Consider the following 15,260-nt stretch of genomic DNA (forward strand, 5'->3'; position numbering starts at 1 on the left):
AAAAAATCATTATATACCTTTTTAGGAATTTAAACCATTATGAAACACATGTTAGGATCTATCTTCACCTAGATAACAGCCCTTAAGACACAAGTGATGCTCTAGTTTAACCTAGTTTATTTTTAGGGTTGCAACAATCTCCCCCACATGCGAACATTCATCCTCAAATGAGACTTCGAACTTAAAGGGATAACAACCAAAGAAACCAGATCACACTCATGCATACATTATCATAACCATACACATAGTTAGTAGAAACATCACTCCACAACAAAAAGGATCAAACGACTTCATGACATTCAAGAAAGTACAAATACATCTACCAACTCCTTATGCATGATTCTTTACCATTTCTCATGCTATTGGAGGAACTTCCTTATTCAAGTTACATCATGTTCATTTAAACATCACTTATAACATCATGTAATTTCATCAAAGCACAATATTCACCATTATAATGAGGCACATTTTGAGCAATTCTCCCCGTAAGGCTCAACATGTATCTTCTCAATAACACATTAGGCAGGCTTACCAAGTCAACTCATGTAACATTTAGGCATTCTCACTAATTCACTTCATGAAGAAAATATACATTCTAATCTAAATGCGAACATGATGGAATGTAATGCATGAAAATCATTTTCTCATTTAACAAGACTTCTAGCAAGTTCCAAATTCTGTGTCGGTAGGACTTTAACAAAAACATGCATATCTTTAAGAAAATATTTGGAAACTCACTTATTCACAAAAAAACTCCAACATGAACAAAGATATCAGGAACTCTTAATATTAGGATTGAGTAGGCATGTAAGGAAAAGGTAAGGATATTTCTCTCCCAACACCCTTACTATTCACCATACTCCCTCACTTGGGAGAACCCACTCTAAGGTCAACATGAACATACTATAAGAATTTCCACCAAGAAACCATACACTTCACAACACCATTCTCACCCAACTCCTCAATTCAAAAATCCCCTTGAAACAACAGCACCATCAATCCTATCTCATGAACACCAAAGACTCTCAAAAGTCTCATCATCTAGCTGCAACATCCCCTTTTACAAAAAATTGAAACTATCTTTTTCAAACATCACCTCCTCCCTTCTAAGGTCGGTTGAAAACAACATCAAACCTCTTTACTCATCACACCTGTGCATTTCTAGAGCCAACACTTACCATCATAAAGTAACTCATCCGACCTAAGGTCATCATCAAAACCTTCCATATCCAATTTAACAAGTCACACATATCCTCTTTTTCTCTCTCTCACCATCTATAAAAAAAACTCCTCAATGGCCACACTCTAAGAACCACCACATAAGGAACATGGGAAAGACATCATAGAACAAAACTCTTATGCACGATCAGAAGAATGAATAAGTGAGACTTTCTTAGTAACCAATAGCCTCCTATTGATAATGTGGCGCGCTGAACATTATGAACAAGACTCTACTAGATGTGATTTTTGAGACAACCTACAAAAATACTATTACCTTATGCTTTAATACCAAGTTTGTCATGCCAAAAAGTACCTCCTAGAAGTAACACAGCTTAATCAACATGTCAGAAGTCTCATACAAGCCTCATGGATAACACATAGCATACAATACTAAAAATACGATAGAATTTAAAACTTTGTTCGTACACGAAGAATACTTTCATTAATAAAGAGCGAAAGACTTTAAAACATCTAACATTACAATCCATAATTAAATTATCAAATACTATAGAGTAAAGCATAGGGATTAAGCCCATACAATATTTTAAAGACCATAAAAGAAACATGTGGGTCTTTTTTTTGAATATATGAGGGATCACAAAAACATCATCTTCAACCCTTAGAAACCTATCCATCATCCATGGCATACCAATACTTCCAATCCCTGCACTTTAGTCTAAAGGGAAAAGAAGGGGTTAGCACATTGAGCACTAAGTAAGGAAGTTAAGCCATAACCATGCAAAAAGGGTCATTTAGTATAGAACATGCTTTCATCAAATTTTTATAAAAATCTTCATCATAAGAGTTTAAGAAACATAATATAAGTCAATTCACACATAAAGTCATTTTCCACTAACATCAACATATAACCATTTATTCCATTTTCATCAAGTAATACATTTCATCATGTAGACTCTCTACCTAAGGTTACACTAAGACTCACCTAAGTAACACATTAAAAGACCACTCATACACCCTCTTGAAGTTCTCCTAAGTTATTGTCAAAGCTACCCTAGATAAGAACCTTTCTATTCAACAAACTTTGACTAAGTCAACATTATTCATTAAAGCCATTTAAGAGACAACTAGACAATTAGAAGACTTCACATAATGCTCTTGGAAGACATAAGGAACTCACTTTAGTATCATCAAATCCTACTTGTTTCATGTGTAGTCTGTAGATAGTGTACAATTAAACTACCTATAGGTTGTAGATATTATCCAATAGTAGAGTGCACAACCCATATGATGAGAATATGCATTAACTGACATAGACCATATGAGCTAGGTATTAAATCTTGTGTCATAAGGACCCCACAACGTGGAAGGTGTTCTACTTGAAAAAGGTAGAACTGGGAGACATCCCATGTTGGCATATGGTTAAGGGATATCAAGGGCTTTTTTCTACTTTAGCCACGTCTTGAATAGAGCTACTACCACAAGCATATCCACTTGGTTCTTTGCCTCTATTCTCTTAGAGCGTTTCATTCACATAAGTTTATTAGATAAGGCTCCATCATTTGGCCTACCTACCCATAATACCATTGCTAAGAAGGGATCCACACGGGTCTGCCGATCAAGGTTTATTACGATATCTCTTATGGCCTTCTTAAAAATTGTCGCATGTCGTTCCTTCCAACCTACCTCTTAGTTTATCATTCCACTCAATAAGGGAACCATTTAGGTATATCGATAAAGGCTTCTTTATTAACCTTCTTTTCATCTTAAAGGTTTTACATTTCTTACTTTCTATTTATAATAAAGGTTTACTCATTCTTAACCAATATTTCATTATATTCATTCATATAAGGGTAACACTATAACTCAAGATATCCTAGAATTTCATTCATTCTTACACATATATGACAAGGGTTCCTGTAACGACCTGTTTAGTCGTTTTGAGCAGCAGACTTTATTTCTGGAAAAACTGGCAGAAGCGATGGACCCCACGACGGACCGTCATGGGCACGACGGACCGTCGCAGGGTCTCGTTTCAAAACACTTAGAAAATCTGAAATTGGGTACTGAAAATCGACTCTCTGAACTTCGTGACGGAATGGAAGGACGGACCGTCACAGGCGTGACGGACCGTCATAGATTGTTCAGGGGAAACTGACTCTCTGACCCTTGCGACGACCTGCAGGACGGACTGTCGCAGGCACGACGGCCCGTCACAGCTTGCATAATCCCAGTTGGAGTCGGATTTCTGGTTAAGTTTTAAGGGACGTTTTTGACTATTCTTGCCTTAATTATAAAGTTCGTGGGTTTATATTAATAACTCAAATTCTTGGGGGTTAAAAGAGGTAACCCTAAGTTAATTAGTGGGGTATTATTGCCATCTTTTATTCTTAATTATATACTAATTAGGGTAAAAGAAAGAGGGTTTGAATAAGAAAATAGAAAGAACAAGAAGGGAGAGAGAGAAACGATCGAGAAGAAGAGGAAAACACCAAGCTTTGAGGATTAACTTGCTTGATTTCAATTCTTCGGTGGAGGTAGGTTATGGTTTCATGCTTTCATAACTAAACTCTTAATAGTGAATGATATGTATTGGTAGTATTGTAAACCCTACTATATGCTTAATGGTATGTTTGCATGAATATGATTATGTGATTGTGATAAGATAAGCATGATGAAAATATTGAATCCCAAATCTTGAAAAGAAACTTTAATATACATTATTAATGATGATGCCTTGGTATAGAAGAAGGCTTGATGAATTAAAGTAATGGGATTGATGGTGCCTTTGTATAGAGAAGGCTTGATGATTTACAGAATGATATTAGTGGATCGGAGTGTCACGTTCTGACACATAGTATTAGTGGATCAGAGTGTCACGTTCCGACACATGTAGGGGATCGGAGTGTCACGTTCCAACACATGTAGGGGATCGGAGTGTCACGTACCGACACATGTAGGGGATCAGAGTGTCACGTTCTGACACATGTAGGGGATCAGAGTGTCACGTACCGACACATGTAGGGGATCAGAGTGTCACGTTCCGACACATAGAATTAGGGGATCGGAGTGTCACGTACCGACACATAGTATTAGTGGATCGGAGTGTCACGTACCGACACATGTAGGGGATCGGTGTGTCACATTCCGACACATAGAATTAGAGGATCAGAGTGTGATAATGACTTCCAGGTTTTGGGAATAATAGATGTTGAATATTGATAGTTATTGAATTGGTTTTTATTAATGAGTTTAAGTCTTCCGCATTACTTTCTGTTGTTATTACATTGAAATGTTAAGGTTTAGATTGGTTGGTTCACTCACATAGGAGGGTAAGTGTGGGTGCCATCGCGGCCCGGATTTGGGTCGTGACAAACTTGGTATCAGAGCATTAGGTTCGTTGGTCTCATCACACAAGAACAGGTCTAGTAGAGTCTTAAGGAACGGTAGGGGGACGCCTTTACTTTTCCTTGAGAGGCTATAAGACTTTAGGAAAATCTCACTCTTTCATTCGTTTTTCGTGCTACTACTTGAGTCCAATTGGTATCTAGGCGATACGAATTGGTATCTGACCATCTTCACTCTCTTTCACAGATGGTTAAGACTAGAGCAACAACTACATCAACACCAACACCGGCCAGACACGAAACAACTGAGCTAGCCACTGGGGCTGTGGCTCGAGGAAGAACAGCGGCAAGGGGCCGTGGTAGAGGTCGTGGGAGGACGTCCTCTAGGGGAAGAGGACAAGCACCTAGCCCGTCTGATACTAGGGCAGTGACTCCTCCATCGACTGAGGAAGTAATAAGAGAAGGGGAGGATGCGGAAACTGAACAAGTGCAGAATGAGGGATTGCCACCCCAACCTACCCCAGAGATGATTAATCAGGCTCTGGCTTATCTTAGTGGGTTATCTGATCAGGGCCAGACACCCCCAGTGTTTTCTGCACCAGCACCTCAGGCTCCGGAGGTACAACATGCGGATACTATGGATCCCCGCATGGATGTTCCATTGGAAATAAGCACATTTCCTCATCTGACTACAGGGCCCGTAATAACAAATGATCAACATGAACTTTTCAGTAAGTTCTTGAAATTGAAACCTCCAGTCTTCAAGGGTGCTGAATCGGAGGATGCTTATGATTTTCTAGTTGACTGTCACGAGCTACTACACAAGATGGGTATAGTAGAACGGTTTGGTGTTGAGTTCGTGAGTTATCATTTTCAAGGGAACGCCAAAATGTGGTGGTGATCCCATGTTGAGTGTCAACCGACAGTCGAGGCACCACCTATGACTTGGGCCTCATTCTCTAGCTTGTTTATGGAGAAGTATATCCCCCGGACTTTGAGGGATAGGAAAAGGGATGAGTTCTTGAGCCTAGAGAAAGGTAGGATGTCGGTTACTGCATATGAGGCTAAGTTTCGTGCATTATCAAGGTATGCCACCCAACTTTGTTTCAGTCCACAAGAGCGGATTCGCCGTTTTGTGAAGGGGTTGAGATCAGAGTTGCGGATTTCAGCCTTACAGGTAGCGGCTACGGCAAAATCCTTCCAAGAAGTGGTAGACTTTGTGATAGAAGTGGAAGGAGTGAAGCCAGACGCCTTCACCACAACATCAACATCAAAAAGGTTTCGGAAGGGAGGTGAGTTTAATGGTTCTTACACTAGAGGACAGGGTTCGGGAAGTTACTCAGTCCGACCAATTCAGTCTTCACTATAGACTGTAGTTGGGGGACCACCTCAGACCGGTCAACACTTCTCCGAGGGGCCTATGCTTGACTCCAGAGAATGTTATGGATGTGGGGAGATTGGACATATTAGGAAAAATTGTCCCAGACAAAGTTATAGACCCCCAATAGCTAGAGGTAGAGGTGGTCATGGTAGAGGCCGTTATTCTGGAGGGCGTGGTGGTCGAGGTAATGGTGGTCACCAAAACAGCAGAGGTAATGGGCAAACTGGGGCCACTACATCACAACATGGTAGGGGCAACGGACAGACGAACGATAGGGCCCATTGTTACGCGTTCCCTGGGCGGTCTGAAGCGGAGGCATCTGATGTTGTCATCATAGGTAATCTTCTGGTTTGTGATTGCATGGCTTCTATATTATTTGATCCCGGATCCACATTTTCTTATGTATCTTCCGCATTTGCTAATGGTTTTAATTTACATTGTGAAATGCTTGACATACCTATTCGTGTTTCTACTCCGGTGGGTGAGTCTGTGATAGTTGAAAAGGTGTATAGGTCTGGTCTTGTAACTTTTGTGGGGAGCAATACTTATGTAGACTTGGTTATCTTAGAAATGGATGATTTTGATGTAATTCTGGGTATGACTTGACTTTCTCCGCAATTTGCGATCTTGGATTGTAATGCTAAAACGGTGACGTTAGCCAAGCCTGGGACAGATCCGTTAGTGTGGGAGGGTGACTACACTTCCAATCCGGTGCGTATCATCTCCTTTCTTCGTGCTAAGAAAATGGTTAGTAAAGGGTGTTTAGCTTTCTTGGCACATCTCAAGGATGACACTACCCAAGTACCCTCGATTGAGTCGGTTTCGGTGGTCCGTGAGTTTCTGGATGTGTTCCCTGCAGATCTTCCTGGTATGCCACCAGATAGGGATATTGACTTCTGTATCGATCTTGAACCGGGTACTCGCCCCATTTCTATACCCCCTTATAGAATGGCTCCCGTGGAGTTAAGAGAGTTAAAAGCCCAACTTCAAGAGTTGTTAAACAAAGGCTTTATTAGACCAAGTGCATCTCCTTGGGGTGCTCCGGTTTTATTTGTAAAGAGGGAGGATGGGAGTTTTTGAATGTGTATAGACTACAGACAACTAAACAAGGTAACCATAAAGAACAAGTATCCTCTTCCCCGCATTGATGATTTGTTCGATCAGTTACAAGGTGCTTGTGTCTTCTCTAAGATTGACTTGAGATCCGGTTATCATCAATTGAAAATACGGGCAACGGATGTGCCAAAGACTGCTTTTCGAACGAGGTATGGGCATTACGAATTTGTAGTGCTGTCTTTTGGTCTTACGAATGCCCCTGCTGCGTTCATGAGCTTGATGAGCGGGATTTTTAAGCCATATTTAAACCACTTCGTGATCGTATTTATTAATGATATATTGGTATACTCAAAGAGCAAGAAGGAACATGAAGAGCATTTGAGAATGGTATTGGAAATGTTGAGGGAGAAGAAGCTTTATGCCAAGTTCTCTAAGTGTGAGTTTTGTCTAGATGCAGTGTCCTTCTTGGGGCACGTGGTTTCTAAGGAAGGAGTGATGGTGGATCCTTCTAAGATTGAGACAGTAAAGAATTGGGTAAGACTTACTAATGTGTCAGAAATAATGAGCTTTGTTGGGTTAGCTAGCTACTACCGCCGATTTGTCAAGGGATTCTCTTCTATTGCTTCCCAATTGACGAACTTGACTAAGCAGAATGTTCCATTTGTATGGTCGGACGAATGTGAGGAAAGCTTTCAGAAGCTCAAGACTTTGTTGACTACTGCACCTATCCTTACCTTGCCAGTAGAGGGTAAGAACTTCATTGTTTATTGTGATGCATCCTATTCTGGTTTGGGTGCAGTACTAATGCAAGAGAAGAGTGTGATTGCTTATGCTTCAAGGCAATTAAAGGTGCATGAACGTAACTATCCAACTCATGATTTGGAATTGGCTGCGGTAGTGTTTGCATTAAAGCAATGGAGACACTATTTATATGGGGTTAAGTGTGAGATCTATACGGATCATCGTAGTCTACAATATGTCTTTACTCAGAAAGATTTGAACTTGAGACAGAGGATATGGATGGAGCTACTAAAGAACTACGATATCACTATTTTGTATCATCCGGGGAAGGCGAATGTTGTAGCGGATGCTTTAAGTAGAAAGGCGGGAAGCATGGGAAGTCTAGCTCACTTGCAAGCTTCTAGACTCCCACTGGCTAGAGAGGTTCAGACTCTAGCTAATGACTTGATGAGATTAGAAGTAAATAAGAAGGGAGGATTGTTGGCTTCTGTGGAGGCAAGATCTTTCTTCCTTGACAAGATTAAGGGAAGACAGTCTGATGAGGAGAAACTGCACAGATCTCAAGATAAGGTATTGCGAGGAGAGGCTAAGGAAGCACAAATCGATGAGGAAGGTGTTTTGAGGATCAAGGGAAGGGTATGCGTACCCCGCATTGATGATTTGATCAACACTATTCTGACAGAGGCTCATAGTTCGAGGTATTCGATACATCCGGGTGCAACCAAGATGTACCGTGACCTAAACCAACACTTTTGGTGGAGTAGAATGAAGCGTGACATTGTGGATTTTATTGCCAAATGTCAAAACTGTCAACAAGTAAAGTATGAACACCAAAGGCCCGGAGGAACACTTCAGAGAATGCCCATTCCGGAATGGAAGTGGGAAAGAATTGCAATGGATTTTGTGGTTGGTCTTCCGAAGACAATGGGTAAGTATGACTCCATTTGGGTGATTGTTTATAGGTTAACTAAGTCTGCTCACTTCATTCCGGTCAAGGTGACTTACAATGCAGAGAAGTTAGCAAAACTTTACATCTCGGAAGTGGTGTGATTGCATGGGGTTCCACTATCCATCATATCAGATAGAGGTGCGCAGTTTACTTCTATGTTTTGGAAAACATTGCATGCGGAATTGGGTACTAGGTTGGACCTTAGTACTGTATTCCATCCTCAGACCGATGGTCAGTCTGAGAGAACGATTCAAGTGTTGGAAGATATGCTTCGTGCATGTGTTATAGAGTTTGGTGGTCATTGGAATAGCTTCCTACCCTTAGCGGAGTTTTCATACAATAATAGCTATCACTCAAGCAATTATATGGCTCCATTTGAATCATTGTATGGTAGGAGATGTAGGTCTCCCATTGGTTGGTTTGATGCGTTCGAGGTTAGACCTTGGGGTACTGATCTCTTGAGGGATTCGATGGAAAAAGTGAAGTCTATTCAAGAAAAGCTTCTAGCGGCGCAAAGTAGACAAAAAGAATATGCAGATCGAAAGGTTAGAGACTTAGAGTTCATGGAGGGTGAACAAGTCTTGTTGAAAGTTTCACCAATGAAAGGGGTGATGCGGTTTGGTAAAAGGGGTAAACTAAGTCCAAGGTACATTGGACCATTTGAAGTACTTAAGCGAGTAGGGGAGGTGGCTTATGAGTTAGCCTTGCCTCCAGGGCTGTCCGGAGTACATCCGGTATTCCATGTGTCGATGTTGAAAAGATACCATGGGGATGGGAACTACATTATCCGTTGGGATTCAGTTTTGCTTGATGAGAACTTGTCTTTTGAGGAGGAGCCTGTTGCTATTCTTGATAGAGAAGTTCGCAAGTTGAGGTCAAGAGAGATTGCATCCATCAAGGTGCAATGGAAGAATCGACCGGTTGAAGAAGCCACTTTGGAGAAGAAGGCAGATATGCAAGAAAGATACCCTCATCTGTTTACAGATTCAGGTACTCCTTTTCTCCCTTGTTTTCTTTCTTGTGATCGTTCGGGGACGAACGATGGGTAAATTGGTATCTATTGTAACGACCTGTTTAGTCGTTTTGAGCAGCAGACTTTATTTCTGGATAAACTGGCAGAAGCGATGGACCCCACGATGGACCGTCATGGGCACGACGGACCGTCGCAGGGTCTCGTTTCAAAACACTTAGAAAATCCGAAATTGGATACTGAAAATCGACTCTCTGAACTTCGTGACGGAATGGCAGGACGGACCGTCACAGGCGTGACGGACCGTCATAGATTGTTCAGTGGAAATTGACTCTTTGACCCTTGTGACGACCTGCAGGACGGACCGTCGCAGGCACGACGGCCCGTCACAGCTTGCGTAATCCCAGTTGGAGTCGGATTTCTGGTTAAGTTTTAAAGGACGTTTTTGACTATTCTTGCCTTAATTATAAAGTTCGTGGGTTTATATTAATAACTCAAATTCTTGGGGGTTAAAAGAGGTAACCCTAAGTTAATTAGTGGGGTATTATTGCAATCTTTTATTCTTAATTATATACTAATTAGGGTAAAAGAAAGAGGGTTTGAATAAGAAAATAGAAAGAACAAGAAGGGAGAGAGAGAAACGATCGAGAAGAAGAGGAAAACACCAAGCTTTGAGGATTAACTTGCTTGATTTCAATTCTTCGGTGGAGGTAGGTTATGGTTTCATGCTTTCATAAGTAAACTCTTAATAGTGAATGATATGTATTGGTAGTATTGTAAACCCTACTATATGCTTAATGGTATGTTTGCATGAATATGATTATGTGATTGTGATAAGATAAGCATGATGAAAATATTGAATCCCAAATCTTGAAAAGAAACTTTAATATACATTATTAATGATGATGCCTTGGTATAGAAGAAGGCTTGATGAATTAAAGTAATGGGATTGATGGTGCCTTTGTATAGAGAAGGCTTGATGATTTACAAAATGATATTAGTGGATCGGAGTGTCACGTTTCGACACATAGTATTAGTGGATCGGAGTGTCACGTTCTGACACATGTAGGGGATTGGAGTTTCACGTTCCGACACATGTAGGGGATCGGAGTGTCACGTACCGACACATGTAGGGGATCGGAGTGTCACGTTCTGACATATGTAGGGGATCGGAGTGTCACGTACCGACACATGTAGGGGATCAGAGTGTCACGTTCCGACACATAGAATTAGGGGATCGGAGTGTCACGTACCGACACATAGTATTAGTGGATCGGAGTGTCACGTACCGACACATGTAGGGGATCGGAGTGTCACGTTCCGACACATAGAATTAGAGGATCGGAGTGTCATATACCGACACATAGTAGTAGGGGATCGGAGTGTCACGTACCGACACAAGAGGAAGAAAGATAATGAATCTTGAAAGATGATAATATACTCAACTTAATAAACTTAATTCCCAAATGAGTATGGTGTTGAGGCTTGAGCCCTCATGGATGAACTTGATGGTACTTATTGATGATTATAGTACTTGTTGTTGCTACATGTTGAGTTTTATAGTTGATTTACGATAATATTTGATATATACTGTTCCCTATTTTGAGTTGGCCGATGATATCTACTCAGTACCCGTGTTTTGTACTGACCCCTACTTTTATGTTTTTCTTCTTGTTATTTGTGGAGTGCAGCAAACGTGCCGTCATCTTCGACTCAACAGTAACTCAAGCCAGTCTTCGTCACACCGGATCTTCAGGGTGAGCTAACGCTTCTAGCTTGGAATGGATCTTCTCCTTCATGTCTTGATGCCTTGAACTTCCGGCATGGACTAGCTTCTTATGTATTTTTAGCTTCTTAGAAACTCTTAGAATTAGTAGTTTAAAGTAGATGTTCTTGTGATGATGACTTCCAGGTTTTGGGAATAATAAATGTTAAATATTGATAGTTATTGCATTGGTTTTTATTAATGAGTTTAAGTCTTCCGCATTACTTTCTGTTGTTATTACATTGAAATGTTAAGGTTTAGATTGGTTGGTTCGCTCACATAGGAGGGTAAGTGTGGGTGCCAGTCGCGGCCCGGATTTGGGTCGTGACAGTTCCTAAGACTACCAAGTCAATATATCACATATTCACATAACTTTAATACATCAAGGAGAAGGAACCTAATTTATAAGCTCTTATGTATCAATAAGAGGGACATAAGTCTACCGATCAAGGCACAATATCATCATAATAAGACTCTTCACAATTCATCATCATTACACATTAACATAAGAAGAGAATATACATTCATCTCATTACATCCACATTATACAAGATGACACATACGTCACATCGTCCTTCACTTTATACATTCATACATGCCATAACACCTTATGCATACACACATTACTTTATATGCCAAACTTTACATTATACATTCACATGAACTCTAACGTGATATTACAACAACTCACATAATAACGCCGACAAGGCCATGATCACTATAAGAACACATCAATAGAAATTCTATATCAGTTCTATATTAACTATGAGAATTAATTCATGTTACCTTTTTTCCAATAGCCAATATCACCATTCCTTAACATCTCGAACACTTCAGAATGTAATAGCATAATTAACCATAGAAATCAACAATACAACATAAGCTAAACTCATCTCTATCATTATTAGATTATAAGCAATTAACCCATTCATATGCCAAATTTAGAGATTTGAGAATATCAAGGTTTCATGGAGATTTTAATTTGAATACATCAATGTACAATCAATAATATAATATCTAATTATTTGAAATCATTGCATGAAAAAACCTTTGAGTTAGAGTGAAAATTGGACTTCTTCAAAAACTTTAAAATCTTTCAAATCACTTTAAAATATGCTCTAAGTTGATAGAAAGCGTTAGATAAAGAACTCTAATACATTATTAGAATAAACCCCAAGAGAACTTTGGGAGGGAATGGTTTTGATTTAGGTGTTAGGGTCTAAAAGAGGTTTTAATCAACCTAATACTCTTTAAATACCTAAATACATGTAAAATAACCGTCCATGAACTTAAAAAGACTTGGGGTGAATTTACCGATTCACCCCTACCTTGGTCGAACTACCTGCAGAATTGGAGGTTCAACTGACGTCCACCAGACCACAGACCATTGCCTTGTTCATGCCCCGTCAAAGGGGTCCATGATTTTGGACAGAGTCACAAAACCTAAAGTATTTGAAGACCTAATAGATGCCAACCCTTGACAAGTCGTCAATTGGATGACTGGTCGTCAATTGGGTCGTCATTGATTCTGCATGGCAGCTTTTTGGCAAAAGGATGTGGTCCTCCTCAAGGTCCCCTTGTAGGTCCTTGGTGGAGTCGTACCCGGACTTTAAACCCCAAAACATGATAATCTAACTCTTAGGGTCATCTATTCTCATTTATACCTCAAAAAACACACTAAACATCCATTAAAACAATAAGGCGCACACACACACATAGACGACTACTCTCTGAACGTCTTGGTCGTTCCTTAACGTTTGACCTCAAACTCAACCGGACTGACCCATAAAACCATTTAAACATTAAATTAGATAGTTAAAATACCTTAAAACACAAGTGAATTTCTATTTCAACCAAGTTCATTTTCAGGGTTGCAACATTTGGAGCCATCAATCACGCTGCCTGGCAACTTCTTGGCTTGAAGGAGTGCTCCTCCTCATGTGCCCCTCGTTGGTCCGTGGGGGATTTGTACCCTGATGTTTAACCCCAAACAATTCCCGTCTAGGTTATAGTTTCATCACCACTGACTTATACCTCAAACAACACACTTAACTTCAATTAAAACACATAGGCACACACAGGCACATAGATGACTAGTATCTGAACATCTTGGTTGTTCCTTCACTTTTTACCTCGCACTCAACCAAACTGACCTATACACTCATTTACCTATTAATTAACAATTTTAAATCCTCAAAAATACAAGTGAAGCTCTAGTCCATGGTAGTTCATTTTTATAGTTGTTACATCCTATTGGGTGAGATTGTTACAACCCTTAAAGTGAAATAGGGTAAACTAGAGCCTCACATGAGTTAATAATGTAACACTCCAAAAGTATAAAACCTAAATATAGGGACTCAAATGTTGGAATAAGGTTTATAACACTATTTTAAGTCCTAAAATAATGTTAATAAACCATTTAGGATGTTTTAGAGTTAAGACGACATGGAACGTACATGACGTCCGGTGAATCGTGAAATAGAGGTAGTTTTTTTTGCATGTTTCACGGGGTTTTAAGAATTTAAATTCAATGAAATACTGTAGGAAGGTGTCAAAAATGTATTAGAATATGTTTGAGGTTGAAACATTTAGGTACGACTCCCCAAGGACCACCCTAAGGGTCCTTGAGGAGGACCCTTCCAAAATGACCAAAAAGTTGTAAAATCAAAATTGCAATCCATGAGCCAAACTATGGGGATTTGATGGCTCCGTTGTCCAAAACTTACACATTCTCCTAAAATGGACAAAAACATACTCACTGAACTTGTCGATGGATGTGGAGTACAAGAGGCATGGATAGCGTCGATAATGTATGGAATGTAGTACGAAGTCTCGTAGGTCAGGTCAGTTAAGGGGCTATCAAATTTTAGGTGGATTTTGTTAATTAGTTAATTTGTTAGGGCTTAAGGGAGTTTTAATTAATTTAATTAAGCAACTATATAAGACCTGACCTTCATTAACCTAAACCAACACCCACAATTCCAAAACTCAATCTCTCTTCTTTCTCCCTACTTTCTCTCTCTCCAAGGAACACTCCATAGAAGACCAAGGTAAAATGGTTAGGGATGCACGAAATTCACTTTATACCCTTCAATATTTAAGTATTAACGGGGTATGGCATCTCTTCACCTTTGTAACTCCTTTCCCCAAAGGGTTCTTTCAAATTGATTTCCAAAAGATGATTTGATCATTTGTTTCATTTAAATCCGAAATGGATATTTCAAATTGTATTGTGCTTTATTTAATTTCATTTTATAGTTTTATTTTGATATATTATTGGTGAATTAGGATATTTATTCATGTTAGACCTAGTTCTATAGAAGAGATCATGAATTTACCCTATTTCCCTTACCCTAGCTTATGAATTCATGTTGAATTGATTAGTGGTAATGCAATTAACTTAGTTCTTGTGTTAATTAATATTATATGATTTTATTAAGCCTATTAATTGATTAATATGGTTGTTTGATGGTAAGACCATGGAAGAAGGCTTGTGAAGGTGAATTGGTAAGACCTATTCTCTTGAATCCTTACATTAATTGTGATGACTTCTACATAATGATGATGTTCAATTGATGTGTTAATTGTGATTAGATTATATAGGAGATGGTATTATGAAGGTAATTTAAATGTCTTGACTGTATAGATTGTGAGATTATGATTAAGATGTATCGATATAAAGTTGGTTATGAACTACATATGTGCCTTACTATGACATCATGGTGATAATGTGTTAATCTCTCCTATGAGGGTTGTATTTAAAGTATACTCTTAAGAAATTCATAATGATGTAATGATGATCATATACAAGGGGTTAGTCCTCTATGACCTAAACTACGATACGATGATTAATAAAGGCTTAAAGACATTTC

The sequence above is a fragment of the Solanum lycopersicum genome, chromosome 4 (genome assembly GCF_036512215.1).
Source record: "Solanum lycopersicum chromosome 4, SLM_r2.1".
In the NCBI taxonomy this organism is placed as follows: Eukaryota; Viridiplantae; Streptophyta; class Magnoliopsida; order Solanales; family Solanaceae; genus Solanum; species Solanum lycopersicum.